We start from the raw sequence: 15,943 nt of genomic DNA on the forward strand, positions 1-15,943 counted from the left end.
TTCTGACAGAGGTTCTCAGTTCGTATCCAAATTTTGGAGAGCTTTCATGAAGAGATTGAGCATCTCTTCTTCCTTCTCTTCCGCCTATCATCCTCAGTCCAATGGACAAACGGAGAGAATCAATCCTTGGAGAAGTACCTGAGATCTTTTATATCTGATTTCCAGGATGATTGGGCTCAACTCCTCTCTTGGGCAGAGTATGCTGTGAATTCTGCAAAAAACGAGTCCACCCGGGAGTCACCCTTCTTTATAAATTATGGGTTCCACCCTCCCTGTCTTCCCATCCCCAACATTCCTTCTGGAGTACCAGCCGTAGATGAACGCATTTCTTCCCTCCAAACCGCATGGTCCAGGATTCAGTCTACCCTTCTCAACTCCTCCCGCAGATCAAAACTACAGGCCGATCGTCGTCGTCGTCGTCGTCCGGCGCCCAGTTACAAACCAGGGGATTTGGTATGGCTCTCCTCTAGGAATATCCACCTCAAGGTACCATCTCCTAAACTGGCACCTAAGTTCCTGGGACCCTTCCCTATTTGTGAACAAATCAATCCTGTGGCATTCCGGCTCCAACTACCACCCAGTATGAAGATTCCCAATGTCTTTCATGTGTCCCTCTTAAAACCATTCATCTCCAGTCACTTCTTTCCGGATCAGACTCGTAAACCGGATCCCATTACTGGACAAAATAACGAGGAATACGAAGTTCACTCTCTTTTGGATTCTCGCCTATCCAGGGGTCAGCTCCAGTTCTTGGTGCAGTGGAAGGGCTTTGGCTCTGAAGAGAGATCCTGGGTACCTTCAAAGGACATTCATGCCCCGGCCCTTCTTAAGTCCTTCAGGAAAAAGTTTCCAGAGAAACCGTTCTTGGACCGTCCTGAGGCCGTTCCTGAAGAGGGGGGTACTGTCAGGAATCGGCGTTCTCCTCGCTTCCCACACAGAGCACTCCCTCTCCGCAGGGAGCCCCATGACACACAAAACAATCCTGCTTTACCGGCCTCCACGGCTCCTCACCCCTGCTGCCGTCGCGAGATCACTCCCCTCGGCGATTCCTCTGCTCAGCGCCGGGCGCGCCCACGCCCTCCTGCACGCACACCTACACGCACGCCAGTCCCAGACGTTATGTGCATGCATTCCCAGCTTACAGAGCACACGCCTAACAGAGCACTTTTAACCACTGCTCCTGCAGTGAGGCGTCGCCCCCAAGCATCACACAGTTCCATGCAAATCAAGGATTACACTCAGCTGGGCTGTAACACCTCCCTCCTATCAGAGAAGACTCCTTGCAGTCCTCCAGGCCTGCCCCCTTTTCCCATTGGCCTGCCCAGCTTTATTATGCCTGTGCTTCCCATCACTCGTCGCTCGACATAGTCTCTGTATGGAAGTACTTCTGGATTCTCTCAGTGTTTTCACAGGTTCTGACGCGGCTTGTACGACTACCCTCTGGCTCTCGATCTCGGAACCCCTTGGACAACGCTCACTCTGGTAACCCCTTGAACACGGCTTGGACTACGACCTATCTCCACTCTCCACTCCCTGACCTCGGCAAGGCATTCATCACTCTCTCTCTCTACAACCGGTACCGGCAAGTATTGTCTACCTTACTACACCTGGCCTGGCAACGCTTCATACCACACTCCGGACACACTCCCTTTGCTGCGGGTGCTTGTATTACCACTTCCCCCTTCAGCTCAGGGGACGGGTCTGGTCTGCGGGCAGCACCGGCGTAACAGCCTCGCACCAAGAGATGTGGAAGATGTGAGGAGGCTGTTAACCAAAATGGAGGAGGCCGGTATCGTCCAAGGATGTCACGCCTGTATGCCCGCAGACCTGGCAAGACCCCAGTACTGAGGTGGGAACGGTATTACACCACACACCCACAGCAGTGGGAGCAAGCCCGGAGTGTGGTATAACGTTGCTGGGCCTGTAGAGAGTGGTTAACGATACTTGCAACATCTGTTGGTGTAAGCGTAAGAATGGTCGTATCCGTGTGCCAATGTCCAGGGGTCCAGAGAGTAGAGTCATCAGGGTACAAAGCCAGGTCCAAGGATTCCAGAGGTCAGCAAGGTATAGTCCGTAGCAAGGTTCAAGGGGTACAGAGAGCAGGGTAGTCCAGGACAAGCAGGGGTCAAAGCCAGGGAAATCCAAAGTAAACACAGGAGCAGGATACAGCAGGGACACAGAGGGAGCACAGCATAGGTCAGCACACACAGGGAAACAGGAACTATGCAGAGCGACGATAGAGAGGACAGACAGGGATTATAAAGGGAGACACACCAATAGGAGAGAAGGGAGGAGCAGAGAGAGAAGTGGGAGACAACAGGGATAGGTCAGGGATAGAAGAGGAGACAGAAGGGGCAGTCAGGGGAATGGCCTGTAGGGACTGGGAGGAGTCAGGAACGTGGCAGGCCTGATAAGAGGAGCGTGTGCGCGCGCCCTCTGTAAGCTGAGGGTGCGCGCGCACAGGCTGCAACAGGGAGATGGCACGCAGGCACCGGGAGGAGTAACCAGAAGGGCGACAGGACCCAGACGAAGAGCGTGTGCGCGCGCCCTCCGCAAGCTGAGGGAGCGCGCGCACAGGCCGCGCCACAGGCACCCCGATGGAGGAAGGCAGAGGAGCAGACGGAGCCACAAGGGAAGGTGAGGCACTGGCCGCGGGCATAGCGGGTGTCTGGGAGTGGGGAGTGTCACTGCAGGGGCTTGGGGACCACGTGAGCGCGCGAGACCTGCGGGGCATGCGCTGAAGCAGTGAGGTAGACGGAACGGGACAGGAGTGGGAAAAGGTAGAGGGATTGGAAGGAGATGGGACAGAGGGAGAGAAAGAAGGGGAAGGAATCCCCTGAACCGTCACAAAGGATCACGCACTCCATATGCCTCACCTATCGTAGTAGTGCGCAAGAAGAATAGGACCGTATGCCTATGCGTGGACTATAGGACCTTGAACAATTGTACTGTACCCGACAAGTACACCCTTCCGCGAATTGAGGACTTCCTGAACGCGCTCTCTGGGAATAAGTGGTTCAGTACCAGTAGTCACTCTAGAGCAGTAGGAAAGAGGGATATATATATATGAAGGAATTTCGTTCTGGAAACGGATTTAGTTTTTAGCCCCATCCCCAGTAAGTGTGTTAATCTTGAATTGTGTAAAATTGTGTGTTCGTCTTGTATAAGAAATAAATGACCATTTATTCTACCATCTTATTTTGCTCAATCAAATGATCCTAGTTATAAAAAGGTGTTTTAAAACCTGGGCTCCCGTGACAATAACACACACACACACACACACACATATATATATATATATATATATATATATATATATATATATATATATATAATGTGTGTGTGTGTGTGTGTGTGTGTGTGTGTGTGTGTTATTGTCACGGGAGCCCAGGTTTTAAAACACCTTTTTATAACTAGGATCATTTGATTGAGCAAAATAAGATGGTAGAATAAATGGTCATTTATTTCTTATACAAGACGAACACACAATTTTACACAATTCAAGATTAACACACTTACTGGGGATGGGGCTAAAAACTAAATCCGTTTCCAGAACGAAATTCCTTCAGATCACCTTTTTAGAGCACTTTCCAATGCCCGGTAGTTACTCACAAAAAGTCCTGGACATCTGTTACTTCGCCGCTCTTGGTGTGGCGCTTGGAATCTCCTTAGAACCTTGGAAATACTTGGAAAACTTGGAGAGAACTGCCAAATCAGAGCTGTGTCAGGGATTTTGAAACCTCTCGTATTTGTTCCCAGAAAACCTGCAGCCCAATCAAACACCCTTAGCAACTTGCCTAGCAACCAATCTAAGACAATCATACAGGGTTTCCCACCCCTGCGTCTGTTCCCAGGGCAGGCAAAATATTCCTCTCTTCCCCTTTGCCCCCCCACGGTGCAAGGCTCCACGCGTCTAGCTTTTGAGCAAAGGGTGTTTATGTTGCCTTGTGTCAGGCCAGGATAAGTGTGCTCCAGAATAATGGCAGGGCCCCATCTGGCCTAACACCTAGGCATCTCTGAGCCTTTTCAAGTATGGCTCCTGGACAGACACAGCAGCGCCAAGCCTGGTAGCCATGTGTGCCTTCCGGAATCCATGACTTAGAAAGCCCTCAGCTCATTAACAGGTCAGCAATATCTATACGTATTAAACTATTCCCGTTTAGTAAAAGATGTGGTATCCTGTCCTCTGCGTGCAAAAAGTTATTAGTTCCAAATTTGGTGTCAGGAATGCAGCGAGTATAAATCCCCTACAAATCACTAGCCTAATTCCTAGCACACATGAGAAAAATACTTTAAAAATTTTAGACACTTTAAAAACCTGCTCAGCTTCATAACCTAGCTGGAGCAGCCCCTGAATCCATCAACTAGGTTCAGAATACCTGGGCCATGGATGTGGGTTCCTCTGCTATACTGGTAGCTGCATCAGAATGTTAAAATGTTTATTGGAAATTTCCATGTACCCTTCTCAGTCATGTGCTCATGACAACTCTGTATCCTTGATTATATATTTCCAATAAAAAAAAAAAAAAAAAAAAAAAAAGTGAACTAAAAAAAAAACACACTGCAAATCTGCTCAGCTTCATAACCTTAGCGTGAGCACCTTCCTGAACCCCTACTCTAGGCTCAGGATACCTGGGCATGGATGTGGGTTCCTCTGCTATACTGGGGAGCCCCTGCTATACTAAGGACTCCGTGGATAACTGCAGATATATTTTAACCCCTTCATACCCATTTACCTTGTCCGGAAGATGCTGCAGCAGGGACTCTGGCAGTGAGTCATAAGAGCGTTTCCAAGGTCCGATGTTGGTGGAGTAATGTGCTTACCTATATCCGAAGATATCACTCAATCTCCGGATACGTTTGGGGTATCCCCTAACTCCGGAACCCCGCTACATAGACACATTCTGCAAAGACTTTCTCCGCCAAACCCACCCTGAAACTTACAGCCTAGAAATCTCCCGATCCCAGCATCACAGTAAAGGCAAAAATCACATAATTCTTTAATGTCGCAAAATTAGTATACAGTTGCAGCAATACATTTTTGACATCTGGGTCCCAGAGCTGACACTAAGACCCTAACACACGGGTCAGGGTTAACAAAGTGGGCTTGACCTTTATTAGAAGCCTGGTTAACCCCTTCACCGCCACAGTTATATGTATTGGTTTTTTTTATATGATTTGGGGGGGGAGGTTGTATATATTTGGGAGGTGGAGAAATCCCTCTCCTAGCTTCCCATCAAATCCTGTAACACACACAATTCTCCTCCTCACTGTTAAAGCTTTACACTCTTCTGCTTCTCCTTACATCTCAGCCCTAATTTCTCACTATACACCATCCCAACTATTGCGTTCTGCTCAAGGATGTCTTCTCTCTACCCCTTTCGTATCTAAAGCCCTCTCCTGCCTTAAACCTTTCTCACCGACTGCACCACACCTCTGGAAGGCCCTTCCCCGCAGTATCCGACTAGCACCCTCTCTATCCACCTTTAAGACCCACCTGCTTAAGGAAGCATACGAGTAGCTCCATGGCTGATAATTTACAACTCGTACATAAAGCTTGGCCCCCTGCAGACACACTTACCAGAACGCCCTCCTACTGTCTCTGTACGTTCTTCCTACCAACCAGTTAGATTGTAAGCTCTTTGGAGCAGGGACTCCTTTTCCTAAATGTTACTTTTGTGTCTAAAGCACTTCTTCCCATTATGTTTTATTTGTATTATTTGTTATTTATATGACTGTCACATGTATTAGTGCTGTGAAGCGCTATGTACACTAACGGCACTATGTAAATCAAGACATAGATACCTACCCTGTGTACACACTTGGGTGACAAGGTTTTCTTACTGAGAAACATTTTATACACTCTGCACATGGGAAAGGTTTCTCCCCTGTGTAAATGCTCTGGTGTCTGAGGAGTGTCCTCCTATTACGGAACTGATTATGATGTAATCCCCTTTTATGAATTGTTTGTTGTGTGTTGAGGTGCCTCTCAGGGCTGAAATGTTTCCCAAATTCTGCACAATTAAAAAGTTGCTCCCTGTGTAAATCTGCTGGTGTAACAAGAGGTCCCACTTTGTATTAAATGGTTTACCCCACTCTGAACAAGCAAATTATTTCCCCTGTGTGAATCATGTGGTGTGTGAGGTAATTCATCCAAGAAACGTTTTTCCCATACTCTGTCCATCTGAAAGGCCTCTCCCTGAATGAATTTGTTGGTTTCTGAAGAGGTGACCCTTAACACTGAATTGTTTCCCACACTGAACCAGCAAATGGTTTCTTCACTGTAAATACTTGGGTATGACAGGAGGTCACACTGAATTGTTTCCAACACCCTGAACTAGGGTTAGACAATAACAAAAATACTTCCCACCATAAGAGTATTAAGTAATTTATTGTGATAACAATATTCAGCAATAAATTAACACCCAATAGAAAGCAAAAAAGCAAAAGTCCTCAAAATGTTCCAGGTCATTTATTGTGGAACATATTTCTTATATAAATGCATTTCATTCTTAATAAAAATTTAAAAAGCAAATACATTTTAGTATATTTTAATTGTAATAATAAAAAATGTTTCAATGAAAATGTTACACTAACTACACCCACACTAAAGACCCCTTTCTTCACCATTTTATTTTTATTTATTTATAAAATGTGTTACCAGGAAGTAATACATTGAAAGTTACCTCTCGTTTTCAAGTATGTCCTGGGCATAGAGTTACGATAACAAATATACAGGGTTACAAACACAGTTACATAAGTGAACAGGGTATACATTATATACAAGACATTGCATGCAGTTAAAGATGATATATATTATAGGCGTATGTAACAGATACAGACCAGATTAAAATGTGAGACAGCCTTAGTTATGAAAGAACTTAAACTGGTGGTGGATGCGAGTGTAGGTTGTTCCAGTTTTGGGGTGCACGGTAAGGACATTTACAATTACCCCCTCGACCCCCCTTCTCCTGTACACATTAATAGGGCATGGAGAGGCATGGGTTAATGGCCACGGATGAGAGCCGAGAGAAATACGGGGGAGGAGAAAGGGGTTGAGTCATGGTAGAAGGGAAGGGTTAAGAGGCATGGCAGAGGGGAAGTGGTTAATATGGAGGGGTAAGATTACTAGCAGGAGGATTCCTTATAGCTGCAGCATCTGAAAGTCAAGGAGCTCCCAGACTCGCTCCCACTCCACTGTCTCTACCAGACCCACACTCAGTCCTCTCTCTGACAGTCCCCACCTCCACGCCTCTCTGCCAAACCCACCCCCACTCTGCAGCTGCTGATAGGAATGCCATGGTAAGAAGTAAGGCAAGTATTGCGTTACCCTCCATTTTTATTACTGCAGTATTACTATGCTACTGCTATATTGCCCAACCCTACTTTGAACAATCACATATTTTATCTCATGTCTGAATCCTCATGTGTGTAAGGAGGCTGATCCTCTGTGAAAAGCTTTTCCCACACTCTGCACATGTGAATGGTGTCTCCCCTGTATGAGCCCTCTGGTGTAAGAAGAGGTTGTTCTTAATACAGAATTGTTTCCCACACTCTACACGTGAATTATTTCTCTCCTGTATGAATCCTCTGGTGTCTGAGGAGGTTGCTCTTAACTGTGAATTGTTTCCCACAATCTGACCATGTGAAGGGTTTCTCCCCTGTATGAGTCCACACATGTTTGACCAGGTCCTCCTTCCGAGAAAAGCTTTTACTACACTCTGTACATGTGAATGGTTTCTTCCCTGTATGAGTCATCTGGTGTCTGAGGAGGTTTGTCTTAATACTGAATTGTTTCCCACACTCCTTACATGTGAATGGTTTCTCACCTGTATGACTCCTCTGGTGTATTAGAAGACTGCTCTTACCTGTGAATTGTTTCCCACACTCTGTACATGTGAATGGTTTCTCCCCTGTATGCATCCGCTCATGGTTGAGGAGGTCTGTCTTCAGCGAGAAGCTTTTACAACACTCTGTACATATGAATGGTTTCTCTCCAGTATGAGTCATCTGGTGTCCGACAAGGTTTTTCTTAATACTGAATTGTTTCCCACACTCTGACCATGTGACGGGTTTCTCCCCTGTATGAGTCCACACATGTTTGACCAGGTCCTCCTTCCGAGAAAAGCTTTTACTACACTCTTTACATGTGAATGGTTTCTTCCCTGTATGAGTCATCTGGTGTCTGAGGAGGTTTGTCTTAATACTGAATTGTTTCCCACACTCCTTACATGTGAATGGTTTCTCACCTGTATGACTCCTCTGGTGTATGAGAAGACTGCTCTTACCTGTGAATTGTTTCCCACACTCTGTACATGTGAATGGTTTCTCCCCTGTATGCATCCGCTCATGGTTGAGGAGGTCTGTCTTCAGAGAGAAGCTTTTACTACACTCTGTACATATGAATGGTTTCTCCCCTGTATGCATCCGCTCATGGTTGAGGAGGTCTGTCTTCAGAGAGAAGCTTTTACTACACTCTGTACATGTGAATGGTTTCTCTCCAGTATGAGTCATCTGGTGTCCGACAAGGTTTTTCTTAATACTGAATTGTTTCCCACACTCCTTACATGTGAATGGTTTCTCCCCTGTATGAACCCTCTGATGATTGAGGAGGGTCCTCTTATTACATAACTGTTTCCCACACACTGTACAAGTAAAAGGAGTCACTGCTGTTTGAATCATCTGGTGTGAATGAAGTTTCCCCTTCAGTGAGAAACTGCTCCCACCATCTGTACATGTAAAGGTTTGCTCCCTAGCGGGGACACAAAGGTGTGTGAGCAGGTCCCTGTCCACCGAGAAGCTTTTGCCACACTGACAACAGAGAAAAGGCTGAGCACCACGGCGGCGTCTTAAATCTCTCGCATACCTTTTGCTGGACACATATTTAGAGTCCGTCTCTGCTGTGTGCAGTACAAGGTCTGTAAATTCACCATCATGTGGCACTGGTTCCTTGTACGTGTCCAAAATGTGGCAGGAATCATTGTTTTTTGGCATGTCTGGGCTGCGAGGAGTCAGGCAGCTTCTGGATGTATCAGAGCTCAAGATCTGTTCCTCATTCAGGCCTTTCTCTAACAGAAGTAAACAAAAAATACAGAACAAATGTTTTCAATCTGTTAATCAAATTACTGAACGCAAATTACAAATCCAAAACACTGAAGAATTTATTTCACCAATACTTAACAAAATATTCTCTTCACCCAGGGTTTTAAAATTGTGGCACATGGACATCCAGTGGCCCCTAATGACTGTGGTGGTGGTCCCGAAGGCCTGAAATGTATTTGTAGCAGCTCTCAGTGAAATCATTGATACATATATAACTTGTATTTATTACTGTATTCATTATTTAAGGATACATGTACATTCTCCAAATAATTAACACTGAAAATGTCCATGAGATGTAAAGTTAAAGAACTCCTGGTCTATCATATTAGTGCGTTAATAATATCAGCTAAACCAGGCAGCAACCTATAGTGTAAAGATACTGTAGATGCCCATGTATGTATGTCTTTATTTATATAAGGCCGACAGTGTACTCAGCGCTTTACAGCAGAAACAATACAGTACAGGGAATTATAATACAATAAGTGCAACAAACAAAATCAGACAATAGGAACGGAAATCCCTGCCCTGGAGAGCTTACAATCTAAGTGATGCAGTGACTACACTGCCAATGTAATCTTCTGCCATAAGACCCACATAAACTAAACTGTTCCATTTTGTCTCATTTTTTTGTCAGTCACAAATACTATTCATATCATTTCCCAAGAACGGGGCCTTGGTGTAATATTTGACTCCTCTCTTTCCTTCTCCTCTCACATTCAAAACAAAGAAAAAAAGGAGCACTGCAGAAAAGAAGAACTGGGGGCAAAAGTAGAAAAAATAAAAGATTTATTGAGACACATCCTAAGTTAAAAGAGAAACCTCCAACGCGTTTCTCGCCATGGGCGCTTTATCAAAGAGTGGTTTCCTGAGTCTAGAGAGTGTCACTTCATAAGCACTCCCCGCCGGAAACACTGTCTATCTGTATGCCAGGTAAAAAAGTCCCATGGGAACAAAACAGTCCGGGGAAAATGTAACCACGGAAAAAGGCAGTATAACTGTGGGGGACAAATCCAGCAAAAGGACACAAAGAATACAATAACAAAAAACTTAAATAGACTCATAAGGACAATAAAAACTAAATGAGAAAGCATCACATTTAAAAGTGGATAGCTTGTGGAGAGAATAATTCTAAGATTAATTAAATTAACTGTAACACTAAATAATATAATATAATCACGTAATAATATACATATAATAAATGTAAACTCAACTACCAAGGCAAAGAACATTTGAATCTTGATAAGGGGAATATACATAATGAATGAGATGTAAATAAATAAACCGCACTAAGAAAATTGCCACAGTAATGATACAATACTACTCATCAAATGTGACTAGAGAGAGACACATATGTATCTCAATGATAGAAACAAATGTATATGAAAAACACACAGTATTATGTAACCTTATTATATAAAATTGCCACACTAAGGTCTGGGACATGGTGCAGGGAGGAGCGCTTGTGTGCCGGGTGGGAGGCGGGGCTAGAGCATCATGGCGCCGACATCACGTACTGCCATTGGCTTCTGGCAGTCACGTGACCGGCCCTGCGCTTCCCTCAGCGGGAAATCTAAAATTGGTCTGTCGGCTGAAATTCCACACGCCTCAGCACGCCTGCGGAAGCGCCGTCTAAAGCCGCACTGATAGGGATAATGTTTCCCCTCAGCACGGTCTTTTTGACCATGTCCAAGGCCTTAGGATACAATACTACTCATCAAATGTGACCATAGAGAGACACATATGTATCTCAATGATAGAAACAAATGTATATGAAAAACACACAGTATTATATAACCTGAGAATGGGCAAAGGAATAATATATCTTAGAGAAAATGTTTTAGGTCCCATTCTGTATTAATCCCAAAAGGGGATAGAGTATTAAGTGAGTGGATCCAAAACATCTCACGCTGATTAATCTGTTTAATTCTATCACCCCCTCGTGTAGGAACAGGTATAGATTCAATCCCCACGTGTAGGAACAGGTATAGATTCAATCCCCTTGTGTAGGGACAGGTATAGATTCAATCCCCTCGTGTAGGAACAGGTATAGATTCAATCCCCTTGTGTAGGGACAGGTATAGATTCAATCCCCTCGTGTAGGAACAGGTATAGATTCAATCCCCACGTGTAGGAACAGGTATAGATTCAATCCCCTTGTGTAGGGACAGGTATAGATTCAATCCCCACGTGTAGGAACAGGTATAGATTCAATCCCCTTGTGTAGGGACAGGTATAGATTCAATCCCCTCGTGTAGGAACAGGTATAGATTCAATCCCCACGTGTAGGAACAGGTATAGATTCAATCCCCTTGTGTAGGGACAGGTATAGATTCAATCCCCTTGTGTAGGGATAGGTATAGATTTAATCACTGAAAAAAAAACGTGAAAAATGAAAGTGGACAAGTTTCCCAATGTACAATTTATAAAATGTTTGGAAACTGGGAGCATCTGATCTAGTTTTTAATAGAACGAATGTGGTCCATAACTCTGACCTTCACTGGTCTGATTGTCTGCCCAACGAATCCTCGACCACAACCGCAGGTTAAGTAATAAATCACAAAATTACAATGAATAAAAACTGAAATTGTGTGTCTTTTCTTACTGTGTACAGTATAATATCCAGTGTTCGACAAACCTATACATTTGCACGCCCCGGGCGAGTGGATTTAACATCGTGGCGAGCTCCTATTGGCCCAAGCAGCACACGTTTGGTACTAAATGGCGAGTAGATTTTTTTGGTCGGCGAGTAGATTTTTTTGGTGATTTGACGACCACTGACTATCAATAGATTTGATAGGATTGGCATAGCAATAAATACACATTTACCACATTTGAAAAAACCATGTATTAAATTTGATTCATGAACACGGTCTGACCTGGAGGTAAATAAACTATGCGAAAGATAGTTTGCCAAGGATTTAGCCTTTCTAAATGCAAATTTTGGTCCTTGTTCAATTGGCTCTAAGGTGTTCCTCCAAGGTGAGCACTTCCCAATGTTTCTGGATGATTGAGCGGATTTGATCTATGCCGTGTAATAAACAGCGGATTTGACCCTTCGGGAGTGCCGTGGCCGCTCCTTGATTTAAACCCCCTGCATAGAACCAGTCGAACCATAAGACAGTAACTCAGCATGAGTACAGAGTTTGGCATTCATGTAAGCCTCCTCTGTAACCCCTGTTCTGCAGCCCCTGACAGAAAATCTGTTTGCCAATTCGGTGGCCTGTTGATCAAAAGAATCCTCGTTAGAGCAAAGCCGCCTTAGGCGGAGGAATTGGCCCTTGGGTATACCACGGATGAGTGACCTGGGGTGATTGCTATCTGCTTTAAGAAAGGTATTCCTGGAATTTTGTTTCCTATAAATGTCAGTCTGTATTTCTCGTGTAATGTCAATAAATAAAGTGATATCTAAATAATTAATGTGATTAATATGGGGTTCATAAGTAAAGTTAAGATTCAACATATTGGAATTAAGTGGATTAATGAAAGTGTCCAGTGAATGTGAATCCCCTTCCCAAATCATAATCAGGTCATCAATATAACGCTTGTAAAAATATAATATGATGCCAAAAAGGATTAGAATCACCAAAAATAAATGTGGATTCCCAGAGACCCATAAAAAGATTAGCATACGACGGGGCAAAGGAGGTACCCATAGCCGTACCCCGTGTCTGCAAGTAAAACTGTGACTCAAATAAAAAATAATTGTGAGTCAATAAAAATGTGATGGAATCTAAAAGAAAAGTGCGAAGTGAAATAGATAATGAGGAGGACTGAAGGAGAAATGGATTAGCCTTAATACCCTGGTCATGATCAATGATGGAGTATAACGACATAACGTCCATCGTAACCCATCTATAGTTCTTATGCCATTTAACAGCTTTTATAGCACATAACAGATCTGTAGAGTCTCTCAAAAAGGATGGTAAATGTTTAACTATCGGTTGTAACAAACCATCAACATATCGCGACAAACCATGTCCCAAAGATCCAATGCTAGCCACAATGGGCCGCCTTACGCTTTAATCTCCAGCACAACCACTGGGAAACCTGGCAACAAGAAAAGGAAAATCCACCATGTAAAGCTAGGAGTGGGGTCTCTTGTGATTTCACCTCCCCTGATATTGGTATAATATAATACCTCTTGTAAAGAAATGCATTACTAGCCCTTATGGCAGAAAATGACTTAGCGTTGAAGATATATTATCTTCATACCTGCTGGTGGTCGTGATGGAAAAAGCGCTCCAAGAAGGAGGTGATGACAATAAATGTGCTAAATAATCTTAACTTAATAAAGTGAAAAATGTGATAAATACCATGATTTAGTCCCAGGATATTAGGCAGAAAGTGCAGGAATAGTGCAAAAGGATCCATGCCACAACTTCACATTTACTCAGGCTGGTGGATGGAAAGTCCAGGCCACAGTTTACAATGGGTCTAGTTCTCCCTCACCTGCTCTTCTAATTACAGAAACAGGTATATATGGCAGCTAGCTGTGCTGCTTCATTCTCTCTTCTAGAGCCTGGAGGCTAGGGGCACGCAGCTCTCCTGTATCCAGTTTGGGGTGGACGCCCCCCATCATGACTTTCATTGTCCGGAAGAATTGCCTGGACTCTTGGGACGCTGTCCCCATCTATGAGTTAAGCTATGTCTAAAGACTGGATATTATTGTGTATCCAGTGACCCTAAATGAGAGGGTATTGTTTAAGCTGGGGAACCAGGTTAGTTGGCCCAGTAACCGTTAGAGAGGCTGATACTACTGTATAGTTCGATCCCTAAAAAGGGATAGGTGTTACTTTTATGGTTTCTTTTGTTTCTTAAAGCGACGGTGTTTGAAATGTTTAGTGTAATTTATTTATTATTTATAAAACATTTTACCAGGAAGTAATGCATTGAGAGTTACCTCTCATTTTCAAGTATGTCCTGGGCATTAGGTCAGACACTAATATAAGTAAACCGCTGAAGGTTAATGACTGAGTGCCTCCAACATGTATCTATTGAATCTGCAGTCCCTTACTGGGACGAAATAAAACAGGCAGAAGTCTGAGTTACGCCCCATACTGCTACCTCTTATTCTTGTGTTTTTTTCTAAATAAACCATGGAAGACGGTGTCGGTAAGAGCCCAGACAGACGTCAGCGCTACACAAGGGTGGAGTTTGTAACTTATGGTGGAGAATGTGGGTCGACACTAAAAAGTCTTGGGGTTTTCAAATACATGTGGGTGTTTAAAATGGCCACCCAGCCGAAGTAATGTACAGACTCGGTGAGTAAAGTCTGTCCTACTGTGTATGACTACCAGTTCTGCATACAGCATACATAGGGAAAAGTATTGACGCAATAGCACCTCCAGAGGTAAGGGTGAAGAATACACCTGAAAGTGCAAAAAAGGAGGGAAAAAACGTGTTTAATGTGTCACGTGTCTGACCACACAAAGTGGTGTCCTTTCAGGAATGAGCGTCTGAGTACCCAGTGTCCCCGCAGAGCAGTATGAGAGGGAGCACGAGAAGGTCCAGAAACTTAAGCAAGAGATAGAGGAGCAGAGACGCTGCTCCATCCCCAACAGTCAGGATGACCAGGAGAAAGAAACCTGGGAAAGATAAGCTGATGGGACCCTAGCAACGGGATTTGTAGAGGCCCTAGATGTAATGAAGGCAGAGTTCCTAAACGTAATGAGGGATGCGTTCATGCATACAGAGCCAGCGCCAGGAAGAGATGGAGGCTCTGAGAGCAGAATTGCGAGATGTACGCAAGGAACAGGATTCTCTCACAAGTGGACTAAACGTATTGAAAGGGGAGAAAAGCATTCAAATTATTCAGAAGCACTGCAAAGCTCTTATCCAAAGAAGAAGGGAAAGAGAAAATTATTGGCGTATACGCGCCGCAACTATCGTCCTACAGGCTGCCTACAGAGGGATGAAAACTCGTCAGTTTAATCATCTAGTTCTCCCTCACCTGCTATTCTAATTAAGGAACAGGTATTTATGGCAGCTAGGTTTGCTGCTTCATTTTCTCTCCTAGGGTCTGGAGGCTGGGAGCACGCTGCTCCCCTGTATGCAGTTCGGGGAGGACACCCTCATCATGACCTTCACTGTCCTGAAGAATTGCCTGGACTCTTGGGATGCTGTCCCGATCTATCAGTTAAGCTATGTCTAAAGACTGGGGCTATTATTGCGTATCTAATGACCCTAAATGAGAGGGTATTGTTTAAACTGGGGAACCAGGTTAGTTAGGGAAGGGTCCCTTAAATTTGTTTTCTCAAATGTGTTTTATCGTATCTATTGATGGTCAGATACCCATAACTCTGCATTTCCAACCTTTATACGTGTCTGAGAGCCATATTGCACTTCTAACTCTGCTGCATGTGGCTTGTCCCAGAACACCCAGCAGGCCTGGGGACTTCCTATGAGAGGCAATTAACCTCAATAACAATAATATTCCCAATATAACCTTAAATCATTAAATAAATAAAAAAAAATTATTAGAAATGTATTACTAGCCCTTCTGGCAGAAAATGACAGAGGTGAAGATATATTATCTTCTTACCTGCTGATGGTTCTATAAGAAAACAAAATGAGTTTGGGTGTTTGACTCGCATAACTGCCAAATAATCAGATATTCCCTCCTTGCAGATTTCAAAAACACCAAAATATCTCCTCTACTCACTTAACAAGCGTGGATCCATGCTGGCAGTGGGCAGTGCTGCCCTGGAGGTGCTGGCAGTGGGCAGTGCTGCTCTGGAGGTGCTGGCAGTGGGCAGTGCTGCCCTGGAGGTGCTGGCAGTGGCAGCACTGCTCTGGAGGTGCTGGCAGTGGGCAGCGCTGCTCTGGAGGTGCTGGTAGTGGG

The 15,943-nt window shown here is 44.3% G+C and overlaps 1 protein-coding gene across 2 annotated transcripts in view; it reads right to left on the reverse strand.

The window, feature by feature from the left end:
- Window positions 1-15,943, reverse strand: part of LOC142488021 (uncharacterized) — a 323,903-nt gene that overhangs the window by 229,651 nt on the left and 78,309 nt on the right. The gene's annotated exons all lie outside the window — the stretch shown is intronic.

Source organism: Ascaphus truei, chromosome 2 (assembly GCF_040206685.1).
Source record: "Ascaphus truei isolate aAscTru1 chromosome 2, aAscTru1.hap1, whole genome shotgun sequence".
NCBI lineage: Eukaryota > Metazoa > Chordata > Amphibia > Anura > Ascaphidae > Ascaphus > Ascaphus truei.